We start from the raw sequence: 19,541 nt of genomic DNA, 5'->3' as shown, positions 1-19,541 counted from the left end.
AGTTTGAAAATTGGGCTGGCGACATAACAAAAAAAAAAAAAAAACAGGAATGGAGCCAACAGCACCCGGGTTTGTCAGGCGGTCACCCATCCAAGTACTAGCCGGGCCCGATGATGCTTAACTTCGGTGATCGGACGAGAACCGGTGTATTCATCATGGTATGGCCGTTGGCGCTCATCTAATGTAGGAGCACGGCAGAATTCGCGTTCGGCTTTTCTCCCAACACACAAAATGTTAGTTTTCGGCCGCATTTGACGAAAGCGCTTCCTTCCGCAACCGCCAGTTCCTCGAGGACGGCGCGGGGAGGCGCGCCCGGCGTCCCAGCAGAGTGACGGCCGAATTGGCGGGCGCACCGCCGCGTGTGTGAGACGCACTGCTGCTCGTTGCACCCCCTGTCATTCGCTGGGCGCGTGCAGCCTTCGACACTAGCGGAGGACGCATCTTGTCCCTGGTGTTCAGCGGAGGGCCTGTGCGGGGTGTGGCAGTGTCGTGCTGGAGGGCCCACTGGTAGCGATGTGGGCTTCCTCGCCTCGCCTCGCCTCACACCAGGTGTCTGCGTAGTTTGCAGTGCATTCGCACTATTCCTATCCCTGTCCCTGTCCCCGTCCCGACTTGTCCCGACTTTGCTCGACTGCCGCTCGCTGCCGCTCGGGTCGTGGTCCATATGACAGCGCAAGCACGACAAACGTCTGCGGGACGAGACGAGACGAGACGACTAAGGAATAAATTCGTGGTTACAAATCAAATTTGGAACTCTACACTCCTACACAACAATAGGCGGTACGTATTTCAGAATTCACCTGCCGATTCGTACTGTTTTGTCGTTTTCAAAGTCTTCTTGGCAAACGTGGTTAGCACATTCTCCCTAAAACTGAGTTAATTACTGCATTTTCGTACCATTACAGTAGTTTAAAAGGCTTAAGGAAGCATCTTTGTCACAACAGAAAGGTAGTTTGAAAATTGGGCTGGCGACATAACAAAAAACATAACAGGAAGGGAGCCAACAGCACCCGGGTTTCCCAGGCGGTCACCCATCCAAGTACTAGCCGGGCCCGATGATGCTTAACTTCGGTGATCGGACGAGAACCGGTGTATTCATCATGGTATGGCCGTTGGCGCTCATCTAATGTAGGAGCACGGCAGAATTCGCGTTCCGCTTTTCTCCCAACACACAAAATGTTAGTTTTCGGCCGCATTTGACGAAAGCGCTTCCTTCCGCAACCGCCTGTTCCTCGAGGACGGCGCGGGGAGGCGCGCCCGGCGTCCCAGCAGAGTGACGGCCGAATTGGCGGGCGCACCGCCGCGTGTGTGAGACGCACTGCTGCTCGTTGCACCCCCTGTCATTCGCTGGGCGCGTGCAGCCTTCGACACTAGCGGAGGACGCATCTTGTCCCTGGTGCTCAGCGGAGGGCCTGTGCGGGGTGCGCCAGTGTCGTGCTGGAGGGCCCACTGGTAGCGATGTGGGCTTCCTCGCCTCGCCTCGCCTCACACCAGGTGTCTGCGTAGTTTGCAGTGCATTCGCACCATTCCTATCCCTGTACCTGTCCCCGTCCCGACTTGTCCCGACTTTGCTCGACTGCCGCTCGCTGCCGCTCGGGTCGTGGTCCATATGACAGCGCAAGCACGACAAACGTCTGCGGGACGAGACGAGACGAGACGACTAAGGAATAAATTCGTGGTTACAAATCAAATTTGGAACTCTACACTCCTACACAACAATAGGCGGTACGTATTTCAGAATTCACCTGCCGATTCGTACTGTTTTGTCGTTTTCAAAGTCTTCTTGGCAAACGTGGTTAGCACATTCTCCCTCAAACTGAGTTAATTACTGCATTTTCGTACCATTACAGTAGTTTAAAAGGCTTAAGGAAGCATCTTTGTCACAACAGAAAGGTAGTTTGAAAATTGGGCTGACGACATAACAAAAAACATAACAGGAAGGGAGCCAACAGCTCCCGGGTTTCCCAGGCGGTCACCCATCCAAGTACTAGCCGGGCCCGATGATGCTTAACTTCGGTGATCGGACGAGAACCGGTGTATTCATCATGGTATGGCCGTTGGCGCTCATCTAATGTAGGAGCACGGCAGAATTCGCGTTCGGCTTTTCTCCCAACACACAAAATGTTAGTTTTCGGCCGCATTTGACGAAAGCGCTTCCTTCCGCAACCGCCAGTTCCTCGAGGACGGCGCGGGGAGGCGCGCCCGGCGTCCCAGCAGAGTGACGGCCGAATTGGCGGGCGCACCGCCGCGTGTGTGAGACGCACTGCTGCTCGTTGCACCCCCTGTCATTCGCTGGGCGCGTGCAGCCTTCGACACTAGCGGAGGACGCATCTTGTCCCTGGTGTTCAGCGGAGGGCCTGTGCGGGGTGCGCCAGTGTCGTGCTGGAGGGCCCACTGATAGCGATGTGGGCTTCCTCGCCTCGCCTCGCCTCACACCAGGTGTCTGCGTAGTTTGCAGTGCATTCGCACTATTCCTATCCCTGTCCCTGTCCCCGTCCCGACTTGTCCCGACTTTGCTCGACTGCCGCTCGCTGCCGCTCGGGTCGTGGTCCATATGACAGCGCAAGCACGACAAACGTCTGCGGGACGAGACGAGACGAGACGAGACGAGACGACTAAGGAATAAATTCGTGGTTACAAATCAAATTTGGAACTCTACACTCCTACACAACAATACGCGGTGACGTATTTCAGAAATCACCTGCCGATTCGTACTGTTTTGTCGTTTTTAAAGTCTTCTTGGCAAACTTGGTTAGCACATTCTCCCTCAAACTGAGTTAATTACTGCATTTTCGTACCATTACAGTAGTTTAAAAGGCTTAAGGAAGCATCTTTGTCACAACAGAAAGGTAGTTTGAAAATTGGGCTGGCGACATAACAAAAAAAAAAAAAAACAGGAATGGAGCCAACAGCACCCGGGTTTGTCAGGCGGTCACCCATCCAAGTACTAGCCGGGCCCGATGATGCTTAACTTCGGTGATCGGACGAGAACCGGTGTATTCATCATGGTATGGCCGTTGGCGCTCATCTAATGTAGGAGCACGGCAGAATTCGCGTTCGGCTTTTCTCCCAACACACAAAATGTTAGTTTTCGGCCGCATTTGACGAAAGCGCTTCCTTCCGCAACCGCCAGTTCCTCGAGGACGGCGCGGGGAGGCGCGCCCGGCGTCCCAGCAGAGTGACGGCCGAATTGGCGGGCGCACCGCCGCGTGTGTGAGACGCACTGCTGCTCGTTGCACCCCCTGTCATTCGCTGGGCGCGTGCAGCCTTCGACACTAGCGGAGGACGCATCTTGTCCCTGGTGTTCAGCGGAGGGCCTGTGCGGGGTGTGGCAGTGTCGTGCTGGAGGGCCCACTGGTAGCGATGTGGGCTTCCTCGCCTCGCCTCGCCTCACACCAGGTGTCTGCGTAGTTTGCAGTGCATTCGCACTATTCCTATCCCTGTCCCTGTCCCCGTCCCGACTTGTCCCGACTTTGCTCGACTGCCGCTCGCTGCCGCTCGGTTCGTGGTCCATATGACAGCGCAAGCACGACAAACGTCTGCGGGACGAGACGAGACGAGACGAGACGAGACGACTAAGGAATAAATTCGTGGTTACAAATCAAATTTGGAACTCTACACTCCTACACAACAATACGCGGTGACGTATTTCAGAAATCACCTGCCGATTCGTACTGTTTTGTCGTTTTTAAAGTCTTCTTGGCAAACTTGGTTAGCACATTCTCCCTCAAACTGAGTTAATTACTGCATTTTCGTACCATTATAGTAGTTTAAAAGGCTTAAGGAAGCATCTTTGTCACAACAGAAAGGTAGTTTGAAAATTGGGCTGGCGACATAACAAAAAAAAAAAAAAACAGGAATGGAGCCAACAGCACCCGGGTTTGTCAGGCGGTCACCCATCCAAGTACTAGCCGGGCCCGATGATGCTTAACTTCGGTGATCGGACGAGAACCGGTGTATTCATCATGGTATGGCCGTTGGCGCTCATCTAATGTAGGAGCACGGCAGAATTCGCGTTCGGCTTTTCTCCCAACACACAAAATGTTAGTTTTCGGCCGCATTTGACGAAAGCGCTTCCTTCCGCAACCGCCAGTTCCTCGAGGACGGCGCGGGGAGGCGCGCCCGGCGTCCCAGCAGAGTGACGGCCGAATTGGCGGGCGCACCGCCGCGTGTGTGAGACGCACTGCTGCTCGTTGCACCCCCTGTCATTCGCTGGGCGCGTGCAGCCTTCGACACTAGCGGAGGACGCATCTTGTCCCTGGTGTTCAGCGGAGGGCCTGTGCGGGGTGTGGCAGTGTCGTGCTGGAGGGCCCACTGGTAGCGATGTGGGCTTCCTCGCCTCGCCTCGCCTCACACCAGGTGTCTGCGTAGTTTGCAGTGCATTCGCACTATTCCTATCCCTGTCCCTGTCCCCGTCCCGACTTGTCCCGACTTTGCTCGACTGCCGCTCGCTGCCGCTCGGGTCGTGGTCCATATGACAGCGCAAGCACGACAAACGTCTGCGGGACGAGACGAGACGAGACGAGACGAGACGACTAAGGAATAAATTCGTGGTTACAAATCAAATTTGGAACTCTACACTCCTACACAACAATACGCGGTGACGTATTTCAGAAATCACCTGCCGATTCGTACTGTTTTGTCGTTTTTAAAGTCTTCTTGGCAAACTTGGTTAGCACATTCTCCCTCAAACTGAGTTAATTACTGCATTTTCGTACCATTACAGTAGTTTAAAAGGCTTAAGGAAGCATCTTTGTCACAACAGAAAGGTAGTTTGAAAATTGGGCTGGCGACATAACAAAAAAAAAAAAAAACAGGAATGGAGCCAACAGCACCCGGGTTTGTCAGGCGGTCACCCATCCAAGTACTAGCCGGGCCCGATGATGCTTAACTTCGGTGATCGGACGAGAACCGGTGTATTCATCATGGTATGGCCGTTGGCGCTCATCTAATGTAGGAGCACGGCAGAATTCGCGTTCGGCTTTTCTCCCAACACACAAAATGTTAGTTTTCGGCCGCATTTGACGAAAGCGCTTCCTTCCGCAACCGCCAGTTCCTCGAGGACGGCGCGGGGAGGCGCGCCCGGCGTCCCAGCAGAGTGACGGCCGAATTGGCGGGCGCACCGCCGCGTGTGTGAGACGCACTGCTGCTCGTTGCACCCCCTGTCATTCGCTGGGCGCGTGCAGCCTTCGACACTAGCGGAGGACGCATCTTGTCCCTGGTGTTCAGCGGAGGGCCTGTGCGGGGTGTGGCAGTGTCGTGCTGGAGGGCCCACTGGTAGCGATGTGGGCTTCCTCGCCTCGCCTCGCCTCACACCAGGTGTCTGCGTAGTTTGCAGTGCATTCGCACTATTCCTATCCCTGTCCCTGTCCCGACTTTGCTCGACTGCCGCTCGCTGCCGCTCGGGTCGTGGTCCATATGACAGCGCAAGCACGAAAAACGTCTGCGGGACGAGACGAGACGAGACGAGACGAGACGACTAAGGAATAAACTCGTGGTTACAAATCAAATTTGGAACTCTACACTCCTACACAACAATAGGCGGTGACGTATTTCAGAAATCACCTGCCGATTCGTACTGTTTTGTCGTTTTCAAAGTCTTCTTGGCAAACTTGGTTAGCACATTCTCCCTCAAACTGAGTTAATTACTGCATTTTCGTACCATTACAGTAGTTTAAAAGGCTTAAGGAAGCATCTTTGTCACAACAGAAAGGTAGTTTGAAAATTGGGCTGGCGACATAACAAAAAACATAACAGGAAGGGAGCCAACAGCACCCGGGTTTGTCAGGCGGTCACCCATCCAAGTACTAGCCGGGCCCGATGATGCTTAACTTCGGTGATCGGACGAGAACCGGTGTATTCATCATGGTATGGCCGTTGGCGCTCATCTAATGTAGGAGCACGGCAGAATTCGCGTTCGGCTTTTCTCCCAACACACAAAATGTTAGTTTTCGGCCGCATTTGACGAAAGCGCTTCCTTCCGCAACCGCCAGTTCCTCGAGGACGGCGCGGGGAGGCGCGCCCGGCGTCCCAGCAGAGTGACGGCCGAATTGGCGGGCGCACCGCCGCGTGTGTGAGACGCACTGCTGCTCGTTGCACCCCCTGTCATTCGCTGGGCGCGTGCAGCCTTCGACACTAGCGGAGGACGCATCTTGTCCCTGGTGCTCAGCGGAGGGCCTGTGCGGGGTGCGCCAGTGTCGTGCTGGAGGGCCCACTGGTAGCGATGTGGGCTTCCTCGCCTCGCCTCGCCTCACACCAGGTGTCTGCGTAGTTTGCAGTGCATTCGCACCATTCCTATCCCTGTACCTGTCCCCGTCCCGACTTGTCCCGACTTTGCTCGACTGCCGCTCGCTGCCGCTCGGGTCGTGGTCCATATGACAGCGCAAGCACGACAAACGTCTGCGGGACGAGACGAGACGAGACGACTAAGGAATAAATTCGTGGTTACAAATCAAATTTGGAACTCTACACTCCTACACAACAATAGGCGGTACGTATTTCAGAATTCACCTGCCGATTCGTACTGTTTTGTCGTTTTCAAAGTCTTCTTGGCAAACGTGGTTAGCACATTCTCCCTCAAACTGAGTTAATTACTGCATTTTCGTACCATTACAGTAGTTTAAAAGGCTTAAGGAAGCATCTTTGTCACAACAGAAAGGTAGTTTGAAAATTGGGCTGGCGACATAACAAAAAACATAACAGGAAGGGAGCCAACAGCTCCCGGGTTTCCCAGGCGGTCACCCATCCAAGTACTAGCCGGGCCCGATGATGCTTAACTTCGGTGATCGGACGAGAACCGGTGTATTCATCATGGTATGGCCGTTGGCGCTCATCTAATGTAGGAGCACGGCAGAATTCGCGTTCGGCTTTTCTCCCAACACACAAAATGTTAGTTTTCGGCCGCATTTAACGAAAGCGCTTCCTTCCGCAACCGCCAGTTCCTCGAGGACGGCGCGGGGAGGCGCGCCCGGCGTCCCAGCAGAGTGACGGCCGAATTGGCGGGCGCACCGCCGCGTGTGTGAGACGCACTGCTGCTCGTTGCACCCCCTGTCATTCGCTGGGCGCGTGCAGCCTTCGACACTAGCGGAGGACGCATCTTGTCCCTGGTGTTCAGCGGAGGGCCTGTGCGGGGTGCGCCAGTGTCGTGCTGGAGGGCCCACTGATAGCGATGTGGGCTTCCTCGCCTCGCCTCGCCTCACACCAGGTGTCTGCGTAGTTTGCAGTGCATTCGCACTATTCCTATCCCTGTCCCTGTCCCCGTCCCGACTTGTCCCGACTTTGCTCGACTGCCGCTCGCTGCCGCTCGGGTCGTGGTCCATATGACAGCGCAAGCACGACAAACGTCTGCGGGACGAGACGAGACGAGACGACTAAGGAATAAATTCGTGGTTACAAATCAAATTTGGAACTCTACACTCCTACACAACAATAGGCGGTACGTATTTCAGAATTCACCTGCCGATTCGTACTGTTTTGTCGTTTTCAAAGTCTTCTTGGCAAACGTGGTTAGCACATTCTCCCTAAAACTGAGTTAATTACTGCATTTTCGTACCATTACAGTAGTTTAAAAGGCTTAAGGAAGCATCTTTGTCACAACAGAAAGGTAGTTTGAAAATTGGGCTGGCGACATAACAAAAAACATAACAGGAAGGGAGCCAACAGCACCCGGGTTTCCCAGGCGGTCACCCATCCAAGTACTAGCCGGGCCCGATGATGCTTAACTTCGGTGATCGGACGAGAACCGGTGTATTCATCATGGTATGGCCGTTGGCGCTCATCTAATGTAGGAGCACGGCAGAATTCGCGTTCCGCTTTTCTCCCAACACACAAAATGTTAGTTTTCGGCCGCATTTGACGAAAGCGCTTCCTTCCGCAACCGCCAGTTCCTCGAGGACGGCGCGGGGAGGCGCGCCCGGCGTCCCAGCAGAGTGACGGCCGAATTGGCGGGCGCACCGCCGCGTGTGTGAGACGCACTGCTGCTCGTTGCACCCCCTGTCATTCGCTGGGCGCGTGCAGCCTTCGACACTAGCGGAGGACGCATCTTGTCCCTGGTGCTCAGCGGAGGGCCTGTGCGGGGTGCGCCAGTGTCGTGCTGGAGGGCCCACTGGTAGCGATGTGGGCTTCCTCGCCTCGCCTCGCCTCACACCAGGTGTCTGCGTAGTTTGCAGTGCATTCGCACCATTCCTATCCCTGTACCTGTCCCCGTCCCGACTTGTCCCGACTTTGCTCGACTGCCGCTCGCTGCCGCTCGGGTCGTGGTCCATATGACAGCGCAAGCACGACAAACGTCTGCGGGACGAGACGAGACGAGACGACTAAGGAATAAATTCGTGGTTACAAATCAAATTTGGAACTCTACACTCCTACACAACAATAGGCGGTACGTATTTCAGAATTCACCTGCCGATTCGTACTGTTTTGTCGTTTTCAAAGTCTTCTTGGCAAACGTGGTTAGCACATTCTCCCTCAAACTGAGTTAATTACTGCATTTTCGTACCATTACAGTAGTTTAAAAGGCTTAAGGAAGCATCTTTGTCACAACAGAAAGGTAGTTTGAAAATTGGGCTGGCGACATAACAAAAAACATAACAGGAAGGGAGCCAACAGCTCCCGGGTTTCCCAGGCGGTCACCCATCCAAGTACTAGCCGGGCCCGATGATGCTTAACTTCGGTGATCGGACGAGAACCGGTGTATTCATCATGGTATGGCCGTTGGCGCTCATCTAATGTAGGAGCACGGCAGAATTCGCGTTCGGCTTTTCTCCCAACACACAAAATGTTAGTTTTCGGCCGCATTTAACGAAAGCGCTTCCTTCCGCAACCGCCAGTTCCTCGAGGACGGCGCGGGGAGGCGCGCCCGGCGTCCCAGCAGAGTGACGGCCGAATTGGCGGGCGCACCGCCGCGTGTGTGAGACGCACTGCTGCTCGTTGCACCCCCTGTCATTCGCTGGGCGCGTGCAGCCTTCGACACTAGCGGAGGACGCATCTTGTCCCTGGTGTTCAGCGGAGGGCCTGTGCGGGGTGCGCCAGTGTCGTGCTGGAGGGCCCACTGATAGCGATGTGGGCTTCCTCGCCTCGCCTCGCCTCACACCAGGTGTCTGCGTAGTTTGCAGTGCATTCGCACTATTCCTATCCCTGTCCCTGTCCCCGTCCCGACTTGTCCCGACTTTGCTCGACTGCCGCTCGCTGCCGCTCGGGTCGTGGTCCATATGACAGCGCAAGCACGACAAACGTCTGCGGGACGAGACGAGACGAGACGACTAAGGAATAAATTCGTGGTTACAAATCAAATTTGGAACTCTACACTCCTACACAACAATAGGCGGTACGTATTTCAGAATTCACCTGCCGATTCGTACTGTTTTGTCGTTTTCAAAGTCTTCTTGGCAAACGTGGTTAGCACATTCTCCCTAAAACTGAGTTAATTACTGCATTTTCGTACCATTACAGTAGTTTAAAAGGCTTAAGGAAGCATCTTTGTCACAACAGAAAGGTAGTTTGAAAATTGGGCTGGCGACATAACAAAAAACATAACAGGAAGGGAGCCAACAGCACCCGGGTTTCCCAGGCGGTCACCCATCCAAGTACTAGCCGGGCCCGATGATGCTTAACTTCGGTGATCGGACGAGAACCGGTGTATTCATCATGGTATGGCCGTTGGCGCTCATCTAATGTAGGAGCACGGCAGAATTCGCGTTCCGCTTTTCTCCCAACACACAAAATGTTAGTTTTCGGCCGCATTTGACGAAAGCGCTTCCTTCCGCAACCGCCAGTTCCTCGAGGACGGCGCGGGGAGGCGCGCCCGGCGTCCCAGCAGAGTGACGGCCGAATTGGCGGGCGCACCGCCGCGTGTGTGAGACGCACTGCTGCTCGTTGCACCCCCTGTCATTCGCTGGGCGCGTGCAGCCTTCGACACTAGCGGAGGACGCATCTTGTCCCTGGTGCTCAGCGGAGGGCCTGTGCGGGGTGCGCCAGTGTCGTGCTGGAGGGCCCACTGGTAGCGATGTGGGCTTCCTCGCCTCGCCTCGCCTCACACCAGGTGTCTGCGTAGTTTGCAGTGCATTCGCACCATTCCTATCCCTGTACCTGTCCCCGTCCCGACTTGTCCCGACTTTGCTCGACTGCCGCTCGCTGCCGCTCGGGTCGTGGTCCATATGACAGCGCAAGCACGACAAACGTCTGCGGGACGAGACGAGACGAGACGACTAAGGAATAAATTCGTGGTTACAAATCAAATTTGGAACTCTACACTCCTACACAACAATAGGCGGTACGTATTTCAGAATTCACCTGCCGATTCGTACTGTTTTGTCGTTTTCAAAGTCTTCTTGGCAAACGTGGTTAGCACATTCTCCCTCAAACTGAGTTAATTACTGCATTTTCGTACCATTACAGTAGTTTAAAAGGCTTAAGGAAGCATCTTTGTCACAACAGAAAGGTAGTTTGAAAATTGGGCTGGCGACATAACAAAAAACATAACAGGAAGGGAGCCAACAGCTCCCGGGTTTCCCAGGCGGTCACCCATCCAAGTACTAGCCGGGCCCGATGATGCTTAACTTCGGTGATCGGACGAGAACCGGTGTATTCATCATGGTATGGCCGTTGGCGCTCATCTAATGTAGGAGCACGGCAGAATTCGCGTTCGGCTTTTCTCCCAACACACAAAATGTTAGTTTTCGGCCGCATTTAACGAAAGCGCTTCCTTCCGCAACCGCCAGTTCCTCGAGGACGGCGCGGGGAGGCGCGCCCGGCGTCCCAGCAGAGTGACGGCCGAATTGGCGGGCGCACCGCCGCGTGTGTGAGACGCACTGCTGCTCGTTGCACCCCCTGTCATTCGCTGGGCGCGTGCAGCCTTCGACACTAGCGGAGGACGCATCTTGTCCCTGGTGTTCAGCGGAGGGCCTGTGCGGGGTGCGCCAGTGTCGTGCTGGAGGGCCCACTGATAGCGATGTGGGCTTCCTCGCCTCGCCTCGCCTCACACCAGGTGTCTGCGTAGTTTGCAGTGCATTCGCACTATTCCTATCCCTGTCCCTGTCCCCGTCCCGACTTGTCCCGACTTTGCTCGACTGCCGCTCGCTGCCGCTCGGGTCGTGGTCCATATGACAGCGCAAGCACGACAAACGTCTGCGGGACGAGACGAGACGAGACGACTAAGGAATAAATTCGTGGTTACAAATCAAATTTGGAACTCTACACTCCTACACAACAATAGGCGGTACGTATTTCAGAATTCACCTGCCGATTCGTACTGTTTTGTCGTTTTCAAAGTCTTCTTGGCAAACGTGGTTAGCACATTCTCCCTAAAACTGAGTTAATTACTGCATTTTCGTACCATTACAGTAGTTTAAAAGGCTTAAGGAAGCATCTTTGTCACAACAGAAAGGTAGTTTGAAAATTGGGCTGGCGACATAACAAAAAACATAACAGGAAGGGAGCCAACAGCACCCGGGTTTCCCAGGCGGTCACCCATCCAAGTACTAGCCGGGCCCGATGATGCTTAACTTCGGTGATCGGACGAGAACCGGTGTATTCATCATGGTATGGCCGTTGGCGCTCATCTAATGTAGGAGCACGGCAGAATTCGCGTTCCGCTTTTCTCCCAACACACAAAATGTTAGTTTTCGGCCGCATTTGACGAAAGCGCTTCCTTCCGCAACCGCCAGTTCCTCGAGGACGGCGCGGGGAGGCGCGCCCGGCGTCCCAGCAGAGTGACGGCCGAATTGGCGGGCGCACCGCCGCGTGTGTGAGACGCACTGCTGCTCGTTGCACCCCCTGTCATTCGCTGGGCGCGTGCAGCCTTCGACACTAGCGGAGGACGCATCTTGTCCCTGGTGCTCAGCGGAGGGCCTGTGCGGGGTGCGCCAGTGTCGTGCTGGAGGGCCCACTGGTAGCGATGTGGGCTTCCTCGCCTCGCCTCGCCTCACACCAGGTGTCTGCGTAGTTTGCAGTGCATTCGCACCATTCCTATCCCTGTACCTGTCCCCGTCCCGACTTGTCCCGACTTTGCTCGACTGCCGCTCGCTGCCGCTCGGGTCGTGGTCCATATGACAGCGCAAGCACGACAAACGTCTGCGGGACGAGACGAGACGAGACGACTAAGGAATAAATTCGTGGTTACAAATCAAATTTGGAACTCTACACTCCTACACAACAATAGGCGGTACGTATTTCAGAATTCACCTGCCGATTCGTACTGTTTTGTCGTTTTCAAAGTCTTCTTGGCAAACGTGGTTAGCACATTCTCCCTCAAACTGAGTTAATTACTGCATTTTCGTACCATTACAGTAGTTTAAAAGGCTTAAGGAAGCATCTTTGTCACAACAGAAAGGTAGTTTGAAAATTGGGCTGGCGACATAACAAAAAACATAACAGGAAGGGAGCCAACAGCTCCCGGGTTTCCCAGGCGGTCACCCATCCAAGTACTAGCCGGGCCCGATGATGCTTAACTTCGGTGATCGGACGAGAACCGGTGTATTCATCATGGTATGGCCGTTGGCGCTCATCTAATGTAGGAGCACGGCAGAATTCGCGTTCGGCTTTTCTCCCAACACACAAAATGTTAGTTTTCGGCCGCATTTAACGAAAGCGCTTCCTTCCGCAACCGCCAGTTCCTCGAGGACGGCGCGGGGAGGCGCGCCCGGCGTCCCAGCAGAGTGACGGCCGAATTGGCGGGCGCACCGCCGCGTGTGTGAGACGCACTGCTGCTCGTTGCACCCCCTGTCATTCGCTGGGCGCGTGCAGCCTTCGACACTAGCGGAGGACGCATCTTGTCCCTGGTGTTCAGCGGAGGGCCTGTGCGGGGTGCGCCAGTGTCGTGCTGGAGGGCCCACTGATAGCGATGTGGGCTTCCTCGCCTCGCCTCGCCTCACACCAGGTGTCTGCGTAGTTTGCAGTGCATTCGCACTATTCCTATCCCTGTCCCTGTCCCCGTCCCGACTTGTCCCGACTTTGCTCGACTGCCGCTCGCTGCCGCTCGGGTCGTGGTCCATATGACAGCGCAAGCACGACAAACGTCTGCGGGACGAGACGAGACGAGACGACTAAGGAATAAATTCGTGGTTACAAATCAAATTTGGAACTCTACACTCCTACACAACAATAGGCGGTACGTATTTCAGAATTCACCTGCCGATTCGTACTGTTTTGTCGTTTTCAAAGTCTTCTTGGCAAACGTGGTTAGCACATTCTCCCTAAAACTGAGTTAATTACTGCATTTTCGTACCATTACAGTAGTTTAAAAGGCTTAAGGAAGCATCTTTGTCACAACAGAAAGGTAGTTTGAAAATTGGGCTGGCGACATAACAAAAAACATAACAGGAAGGGAGCCAACAGCACCCGGGTTTGTCAGGCGGTCACCCATCCAAGTACTAGCCGGGCCCGATGATGCTTAACTTCGGTGATCGGACGAGAACCGGTGTATTCATCATGGTATGGCCGTTGGCGCTCATCTAATGTAGGAGCACGGCAGAATTCGCGTTCCGCTTTTCTCCCAACACACAAAATGTTAGTTTTCGGCCGCATTTGACGAAAGCGCTTCCTTCCGCAACCGCCAGTTCCTCGAGGACGGCGCGGGGAGGCGCGCCCGGCGTCCCAGCAGAGTGACGGCCGAATTGGCGGGCGCACCGCCGCGTGTGTGAGACGCACTGCTGCTCGTTGCACCCCCTGTCATTCGCTGGGCGCGTGCAGCCTTCGACACTAGCGGAGGACGCATCTTGTCCCTGGTGCTCAGCGGAGGGCCTGTGCGGGGTGCGCCAGTGTCGTGCTGGAGGGCCCACTGGTAGCGATGTGGGCTTCCTCGCCTCGCCTCGCCTCACACCAGGTGTCTGCGTAGTTTGCAGTGCATTCGCACCATTCCTATCCCTGTACCTGTCCCCGTCCCGACTTGTCCCGACTTTGCTCGACTGCCGCTCGCTGCCGCTCGGGTCGTGGTCCATATGACAGCGCAAGCACGACAAACGTCTGCGGGACGAGACGAGACGAGACGACTAAGGAATAAATTCGTGGTTACAAATCAAATTTGGAACTCTACACTCCTACACAACAATAGGCGGTACGTATTTCAGAATTCACCTGCCGATTCGTACTGTTTTGTCGTTTTCAAAGTCTTCTTGGCAAACGTGGTTAGCACATTCTCCCTCAAACTGAGTTAATTACTGCATTTTCGTACCATTACAGTAGTTTAAAAGGCTTAAGGAAGCATCTTTGTCACAACAGAAAGGTAGTTTGAAAATTGGGCTGGCGACATAACAAAAAACATAACAGGAAGGGAGCCAACAGCTCCCGGGTTTCCCAGGCGGTCACCCATCCAAGTACTAGCCGGGCCCGATGATGCTTAACTTCGGTGATCGGACGAGAACCGGTGTATTCATCATGGTATGGCCGTTGGCGCTCATCTAATGTAGGAGCACGGCAGAATTCGCGTTCGGCTTTTCTCCCAACACACAAAATGTTAGTTTTCGGCCGCATTTAACGAAAGCGCTTCCTTCCGCAACCGCCAGTTCCTCGAGGACGGCGCGGGGAGGCGCGCCCGGCGTCCCAGCAGAGTGACGGCCGAATTGGCGGGCGCACCGCCGCGTGTGTGAGACGCACTGCTGCTCGTTGCACCCCCTGTCATTCGCTGGGCGCGTGCAGCCTTCGACACTAGCGGAGGACGCATCTTGTCCCTGGTGTTCAGCGGAGGGCCTGTGCGGGGTGCGCCAGTGTCGTGCTGGAGGGCCCACTGATAGCGATGTGGGCTTCCTCGCCTCGCCTCGCCTCACACCAGGTGTCTGCGTAGTTTGCAGTGCATTCGCACTATTCCTATCCCTGTCCCTGTCCCCGTCCCGACTTGTCCCGACTTTGCTCGACTGCCGCTCGCTGCCGCTCGGGTCGTGGTCCATATGACAGCGCAAGCACGACAAACGTCTGCGGGACGAGACGAGACGAGACGACTAAGGAATAAATTCGTGGTTACAAATCAAATTTGGAACTCTACACTCCTACACAACAATAGGCGGTACGTATTTCAGAATTCACCTGCCGATTCGTACTGTTTTGTCGTTTTCAAAGTCTTCTTGGCAAACGTGGTTAGCACATTCTCCCTAAAACTGAGTTAATTACTGCATTTTCGTACCATTACAGTAGTTTAAAAGGCTTAAGGAAGCATCTTTGTCACAACAGAAAGGTAGTTTGAAAATTGGGCTGGCGACATAACAAAAAACATAACAGGAAGGGAGCCAACAGCACCCGGGTTTCCCAGGCGGTCACCCATCCAAGTACTAGCCGGGCCCGATGATGCTTAACTTCGGTGATCGGACGAGAACCGGTGTATTCATCATGGTATGGCCGTTGGCGCTCATCTAATGTAGGAGCACGGCAGAATTCGCGTTCCGCTTTTCTCCCAACACACAAAATGTTAGTTTTCGGCCGCATTTGACGAAAGCGCTTCCTTCCGCAACCGCCAGTTCCTCGAGGACGGCGCGGGGAGGCGCGCCCGGCGTCCCAGCAGAGTGACGGCCGAATTGGCGGGCGCACCGCCGCGTGTGTGAGACGCACTGCTGCTCGTTGCACCCCCTGTCATTCGCTGGGCGCGTGCAGCCTTCGACACTAGCGGAGGACGCATCTTGTCCCTGGTGCTCAGCGGAGGGCCTGTGCGGGGTGCGCCAGTGTCGTGCTGGAGGGCCCACTGGTAGCGATGTGGGCTTCCTCGCCTCGCCTCGCCTCACACCAGGTGTCTGCGTAGTTTGCAGTGCATTCGCACCATTCCTATCCCTGTACCTGTCCCCGTCCCGACTTGTCCCGACTTTGCTCGACTGCCGCTCGCTGCCGCTCGGGTCGTGGTCCATATGACAGCGCAAGCACGACAAACGTCTGCGGGACGAGACGAGACGAGACGACTAAGGAATAAATTCGTGGTTACAAATCAAATTTGGAACTCTACACTCCTACACAACAATAGGCGGTACGTATTTCAGAATTCACCTGCCGATTCGTACTGTTTTGTCGTTTTCAAAGTCTTCTTGGCAAACGTGGTTAGCACATTCTCCCTCAAACTGAGTTAATTACTGCATTTTCGTACCATTACAGTAGTTTAAAAGGCTTAAGGAAGCATCTTTGTCACAACAGAAAGGTAGTTTGAAAATTGGGCTGGCGACATAACAAAAAACATAACAGGAAGGGAGCCAACAGCTCCCGGGTTTCCCAGGCGGTCACCCATCCAAGTACTAGCCGGGCCCGATGATGCTTAACTTCGGTGATCGGACGAGAACCGGTGTATTCATCATGGTATGGCCGTTGGCGCTCATCTAATGTAGGAGCACGGCAGAATTCGCGTTCGGCTTTTCTCCCAACACACAAAATGTTAGTTTTCGGCCGCATTTAACGAAAGCGCTTCCTTCCGCAACCGCCAGTTCCTCGAGGACGGCGCGGGGAGGCGCGCCCGGCGTCCCAGCAGAGTGACGGCCGAATTGGCGGGCGCACCGCCGCGTGTGTGAGACGCACTGCTGCTCGTTGCACCCCCTGTCATTCGCTGGGCGCGTGCAGCCTTCGACACTAGCGGAGGACGCATCTTGTCCCTGGTGTTCAGCGGAGGGCCTGTGCGGGGTGCGCCAGTGTCGTGCTGGAGGGCCCACTGATAGCGATGTGGGCTTCCTCGCCTCGCCTCGCCTCACACCAGGTGTCTGCGTAGTTTGCAGTGCATTCGCACTATTCCTATCCCTGTCCCTGTCCCCGTCCCGACTTGTCCCGACTTTGCTCGACTGCCGCTCGCTGCCGCTCGGGTCGTGGTCCATATGACAGCGCAAGCACGACAAACGTCTGCGGGACGAGACGAGACGAGACGAGACGAGACGACTAAGGAATAAATTCGTGGTTACAAATCAAATTTGGAACTCTACACTCCTACACAACAATAGGCGGTACGTATTTCAGAATTCACCTGCCGATTCGTACTGTTTTGTCGTTTTCAAAGTCTTCTTGGCAAACGTGGTTAGCACATTCTCCCTAAAACTGAGTTAATTACTGCATTTTCGTACCATTACAGTAGTTTAAAAGGCTTAAGGAAGCATCTTTGTCACAACAGAAAGGTAGTTTGAAAATTGGGCTGGCGACATAACAAAAAACATAACAGGAAGGGAGCCAACAGCACCCGGGTTTCCCAGGCGGTCACCCATCCAAGTACTAGCCGGGCCCGATGATGCTTAACTTCGGTGATCGGACGAGAACCGGTGTATTCATCATGGTATGGCCGTTGGCGCTCATCTAATGTAGGAGCACGGCAGAATTCGCGTTCCGCTTTTCTCCCAACACACAAAATGTTAGTTTTCGGCCGCATTTGACGAAAGCGCTTCCTTCCGCAACCGCCAGTTCCTCGAGGACGGCGCGGGGAGGCGCGCCCGGCGTCCCAGCAGAGTGACGGCCGAATTGGCGGGCGCACCGCCGCGTGTGTGAGACGCACTGCTGCTCGTTGCACCCCCTGTCATTCGCTGGGCGCGTGCAGCCTTCGACACTAGCGGAGGACGCATCTTGTCCCTGGTGCTCAGCGGAGGGCCTGTGCGGGGTGCGCCAGTGTCGTGCTGGAGGGCCCACTGGTAGCGATGTGGGCTTCCTCGCCTCGCCTCGCCTCACACCAGGTGTCTGCGTAGTTTGCAGTGCATTCGCACCATTCCTATCCCTGTACCTGTCCCCGTCCCGACTTGTCCCGACTTTGCTCGACTGCCGCTCGCTGCCGCTCGGGTCGTGGTCCATATGACAGCGCAAGCACGACAAACGTCTGCGGGACGCGACGAGACGAGACGACTAAGGAATAAATTCGTGGTTACAAATCAAATTTGGAACTCTACACTCCTACACAACAATAGGCGGTACGTATTTCAGAATTCACCTGCCGATTCGTACTGTTTTGTCGTTTTCAAAGTCTTCTTGGCAAACGTGGTTAGCACATTCTCCCTCAAACTGAGTTAATTACTGCATTTTCGTACCATTACAGTAGTTTAAAAGGCTTAAGGAAGCATCTTTGTCACAACAGAAAGGTAGTTTGAAAATTGGGCTGGCGACATAACAAAAAACATAACAGGAAGGGAGCCAACAGCTCCCGGGTTTCCCAGGCGGTCACCCATCCAAGTACTAATCGGGCCCGATGATGCTTAACTTCGGTGATCGGACGAGAACCGGTGTATTCATCATGGTATGGCCGTTGGCGCTCATCTAATGTAGGAGCACGGCAGAATTCGCGTTCGGCTTTTCTCCCAACACACAAAATGTTAGTTTTCGGCCGCATTTGACGAAAGCGCTTCCTTCCGCAACCGCCAGTTCCTCGAGGACGGCGCGGGGAGGCGCGCCCGGCGTCCCAGCAGAGTGACGGCCGAATTGGCGGGCGCACCGCCGCGTGTGTGAGACGCACTGCTGCTCGTTGCACCCCCTGTCATTCGCTGGGCGCGTGCAGCCTTCGACACTAGCGGAGGACGCATCTTGTCCCTGGTGTTCAGCGGAGGGCCTGTGCGGGGTGCGCCAGTGTCGTGCTGGAGGGCCCACTGATAGCGATGTGGGCTTCCTCGCCTCGCCTCGCCTCACACCAGGTGTCTGCGTAGTTTGCAGTGCATTCGCACTATTCCTATCCCTGTCCCTGTCCCCGTCCCGACTTGTCCCGACTTTGCTCGACTGCCGCTCGCTGCCGCTCGGGTCGTGGTCCATATGACAGCGCAAGCACGACAAACGTCTGCGGGACGAGACGAGACGAGACGAGACGACTAAGGAATAAATTCGTGGTTACAAATCAAATTTGGAACTCTACACTCCTACACAACAATAGGCGGTGACGTATTTCAGAAATCACCTGCCGATTCGTACTGTTTTGTCGTTTTCAAAGTCTTCTTGGCAAACTTGGTTAGCACATTCTCCCTCAAACTGAGTTAATTACTGCATTTTCGTACCATTACAGTAGTTTAAAAGGCTTAAGGAAGCATCTTTGTCACAACAGAAAGGTAGTTTGAAAATTGGGCTGGCGACATAACAAAAAAAAAAAAAAAACAGGAATGGAGCCAACAGCACCCGGGTTTGTCAGGCGGTCACCCATCCAAGTACTAGCCGGGCCCGATGATGCTTAACTTCGGTGATCGGACGAGAACCGGTGTATTCATCATGGTATGGCCGTTGGCGCTCATCTAATGTAGGAGCACGGCAGAATTCGCGTTCGGCTTTTCTCCCAACACACAAAATGTTAGTTTTCGGCCGCATTTGACGAAAGCGCTTCCTTCCGCAACCGCCAGTTCCTCGAGGACGGCGCGGGGAGGCGCGCCCGGCGTCCCAGCAGAGTGACGGCCGAATTGGCGGGCGCACCGCCGCGTGTGTGAGACGCACTGCTGCTCGTTGCACCCCCTGTCATTCGCTGGGCGCGTGCAGCCTTCGACACTAGCGGAGGACGCATCTTGTCCCTGGTGTTCAGCGGAGGGCCTGTGCGGGGTGTGGCAGTGTCGTGCTGGAGGGCCCACTGGTAGCGATGTGGGCTTCCTCGCCTCGCCTCGCCTCACACCAGGTGTCTGCGTAGTTTGCAGTGCATTCGCACT

The 19,541-nt window shown here is 54.9% G+C and overlaps 21 non-coding genes across 21 annotated transcripts; all 21 read right to left on the bottom strand.

The window, feature by feature from the left end:
* Positions 1-53: 53 nt before the first annotated feature.
* LOC126140354 (5S ribosomal RNA) lies at positions 54-172 on the bottom strand. Its single transcript, XR_007528919.1, has one exon. It is a non-coding gene; the product is annotated as a 5S ribosomal RNA (ribosomal RNA).
* Positions 173-998: 826 nt separating this feature from the next.
* Positions 999-1,117, bottom strand: LOC126140933 (5S ribosomal RNA). The gene has a single exon (XR_007529442.1). It is a non-coding gene; the product is annotated as a 5S ribosomal RNA (ribosomal RNA).
* An 826-nt stretch (positions 1,118-1,943) lies between these two features.
* On the bottom strand, positions 1,944-2,062 carry LOC126140833 (5S ribosomal RNA). Its single transcript, XR_007529352.1, has one exon. It is a non-coding gene; the product is annotated as a 5S ribosomal RNA (ribosomal RNA).
* Positions 2,063-2,903: 841 nt separating this feature from the next.
* LOC126140353 (5S ribosomal RNA) lies at positions 2,904-3,022 on the bottom strand. The gene has a single exon (XR_007528918.1). It is a non-coding gene; the product is annotated as a 5S ribosomal RNA (ribosomal RNA).
* An 841-nt stretch (positions 3,023-3,863) lies between these two features.
* Positions 3,864-3,982, bottom strand: LOC126140352 (5S ribosomal RNA). The gene has a single exon (XR_007528917.1). It is a non-coding gene; the product is annotated as a 5S ribosomal RNA (ribosomal RNA).
* An 841-nt stretch (positions 3,983-4,823) lies between these two features.
* Positions 4,824-4,942, bottom strand: LOC126140351 (5S ribosomal RNA). The gene has a single exon (XR_007528916.1). It is a non-coding gene; the product is annotated as a 5S ribosomal RNA (ribosomal RNA).
* An 821-nt stretch (positions 4,943-5,763) lies between these two features.
* Positions 5,764-5,882, bottom strand: LOC126140349 (5S ribosomal RNA). Its single transcript, XR_007528915.1, has one exon. It is a non-coding gene; the product is annotated as a 5S ribosomal RNA (ribosomal RNA).
* Positions 5,883-6,708: 826 nt separating this feature from the next.
* On the bottom strand, positions 6,709-6,827 carry LOC126140832 (5S ribosomal RNA). Its single transcript, XR_007529351.1, has one exon. It is a non-coding gene; the product is annotated as a 5S ribosomal RNA (ribosomal RNA).
* Positions 6,828-7,653: 826 nt separating this feature from the next.
* On the bottom strand, positions 7,654-7,772 carry LOC126140921 (5S ribosomal RNA). Its single transcript, XR_007529431.1, has one exon. It is a non-coding gene; the product is annotated as a 5S ribosomal RNA (ribosomal RNA).
* An 826-nt stretch (positions 7,773-8,598) lies between these two features.
* Positions 8,599-8,717, bottom strand: LOC126140831 (5S ribosomal RNA). Its single transcript, XR_007529350.1, has one exon. It is a non-coding gene; the product is annotated as a 5S ribosomal RNA (ribosomal RNA).
* An 826-nt stretch (positions 8,718-9,543) lies between these two features.
* On the bottom strand, positions 9,544-9,662 carry LOC126140909 (5S ribosomal RNA). Its single transcript, XR_007529420.1, has one exon. It is a non-coding gene; the product is annotated as a 5S ribosomal RNA (ribosomal RNA).
* An 826-nt stretch (positions 9,663-10,488) lies between these two features.
* Positions 10,489-10,607, bottom strand: LOC126140830 (5S ribosomal RNA). Its single transcript, XR_007529349.1, has one exon. It is a non-coding gene; the product is annotated as a 5S ribosomal RNA (ribosomal RNA).
* Positions 10,608-11,433: 826 nt separating this feature from the next.
* Positions 11,434-11,552, bottom strand: LOC126140896 (5S ribosomal RNA). The gene has a single exon (XR_007529409.1). It is a non-coding gene; the product is annotated as a 5S ribosomal RNA (ribosomal RNA).
* An 826-nt stretch (positions 11,553-12,378) lies between these two features.
* LOC126140829 (5S ribosomal RNA) lies at positions 12,379-12,497 on the bottom strand. Its single transcript, XR_007529348.1, has one exon. It is a non-coding gene; the product is annotated as a 5S ribosomal RNA (ribosomal RNA).
* Positions 12,498-13,323: 826 nt separating this feature from the next.
* Positions 13,324-13,442, bottom strand: LOC126140348 (5S ribosomal RNA). The gene has a single exon (XR_007528914.1). It is a non-coding gene; the product is annotated as a 5S ribosomal RNA (ribosomal RNA).
* Positions 13,443-14,268: 826 nt separating this feature from the next.
* LOC126140828 (5S ribosomal RNA) lies at positions 14,269-14,387 on the bottom strand. The gene has a single exon (XR_007529347.1). It is a non-coding gene; the product is annotated as a 5S ribosomal RNA (ribosomal RNA).
* Positions 14,388-15,213: 826 nt separating this feature from the next.
* On the bottom strand, positions 15,214-15,332 carry LOC126140883 (5S ribosomal RNA). Its single transcript, XR_007529397.1, has one exon. It is a non-coding gene; the product is annotated as a 5S ribosomal RNA (ribosomal RNA).
* An 826-nt stretch (positions 15,333-16,158) lies between these two features.
* LOC126140827 (5S ribosomal RNA) lies at positions 16,159-16,277 on the bottom strand. The gene has a single exon (XR_007529346.1). It is a non-coding gene; the product is annotated as a 5S ribosomal RNA (ribosomal RNA).
* An 836-nt stretch (positions 16,278-17,113) lies between these two features.
* LOC126140871 (5S ribosomal RNA) lies at positions 17,114-17,232 on the bottom strand. Its single transcript, XR_007529386.1, has one exon. It is a non-coding gene; the product is annotated as a 5S ribosomal RNA (ribosomal RNA).
* Positions 17,233-18,058: 826 nt separating this feature from the next.
* LOC126140781 (5S ribosomal RNA) lies at positions 18,059-18,177 on the bottom strand. Its single transcript, XR_007529305.1, has one exon. It is a non-coding gene; the product is annotated as a 5S ribosomal RNA (ribosomal RNA).
* An 837-nt stretch (positions 18,178-19,014) lies between these two features.
* On the bottom strand, positions 19,015-19,133 carry LOC126140347 (5S ribosomal RNA). Its single transcript, XR_007528913.1, has one exon. It is a non-coding gene; the product is annotated as a 5S ribosomal RNA (ribosomal RNA).
* Positions 19,134-19,541: the final 408 nt, after the last annotated feature.

This window comes from Schistocerca cancellata, unplaced genomic scaffold (genome assembly GCF_023864275.1).
Source record: "Schistocerca cancellata isolate TAMUIC-IGC-003103 unplaced genomic scaffold, iqSchCanc2.1 HiC_scaffold_705, whole genome shotgun sequence".
Classification (NCBI taxonomy): Eukaryota; Metazoa; Arthropoda; class Insecta; order Orthoptera; family Acrididae; genus Schistocerca; species Schistocerca cancellata.
The sequence above is the reverse complement of the archived record's forward strand: the minus strand, read 5'-3'. Positions and strand labels throughout refer to the sequence as shown.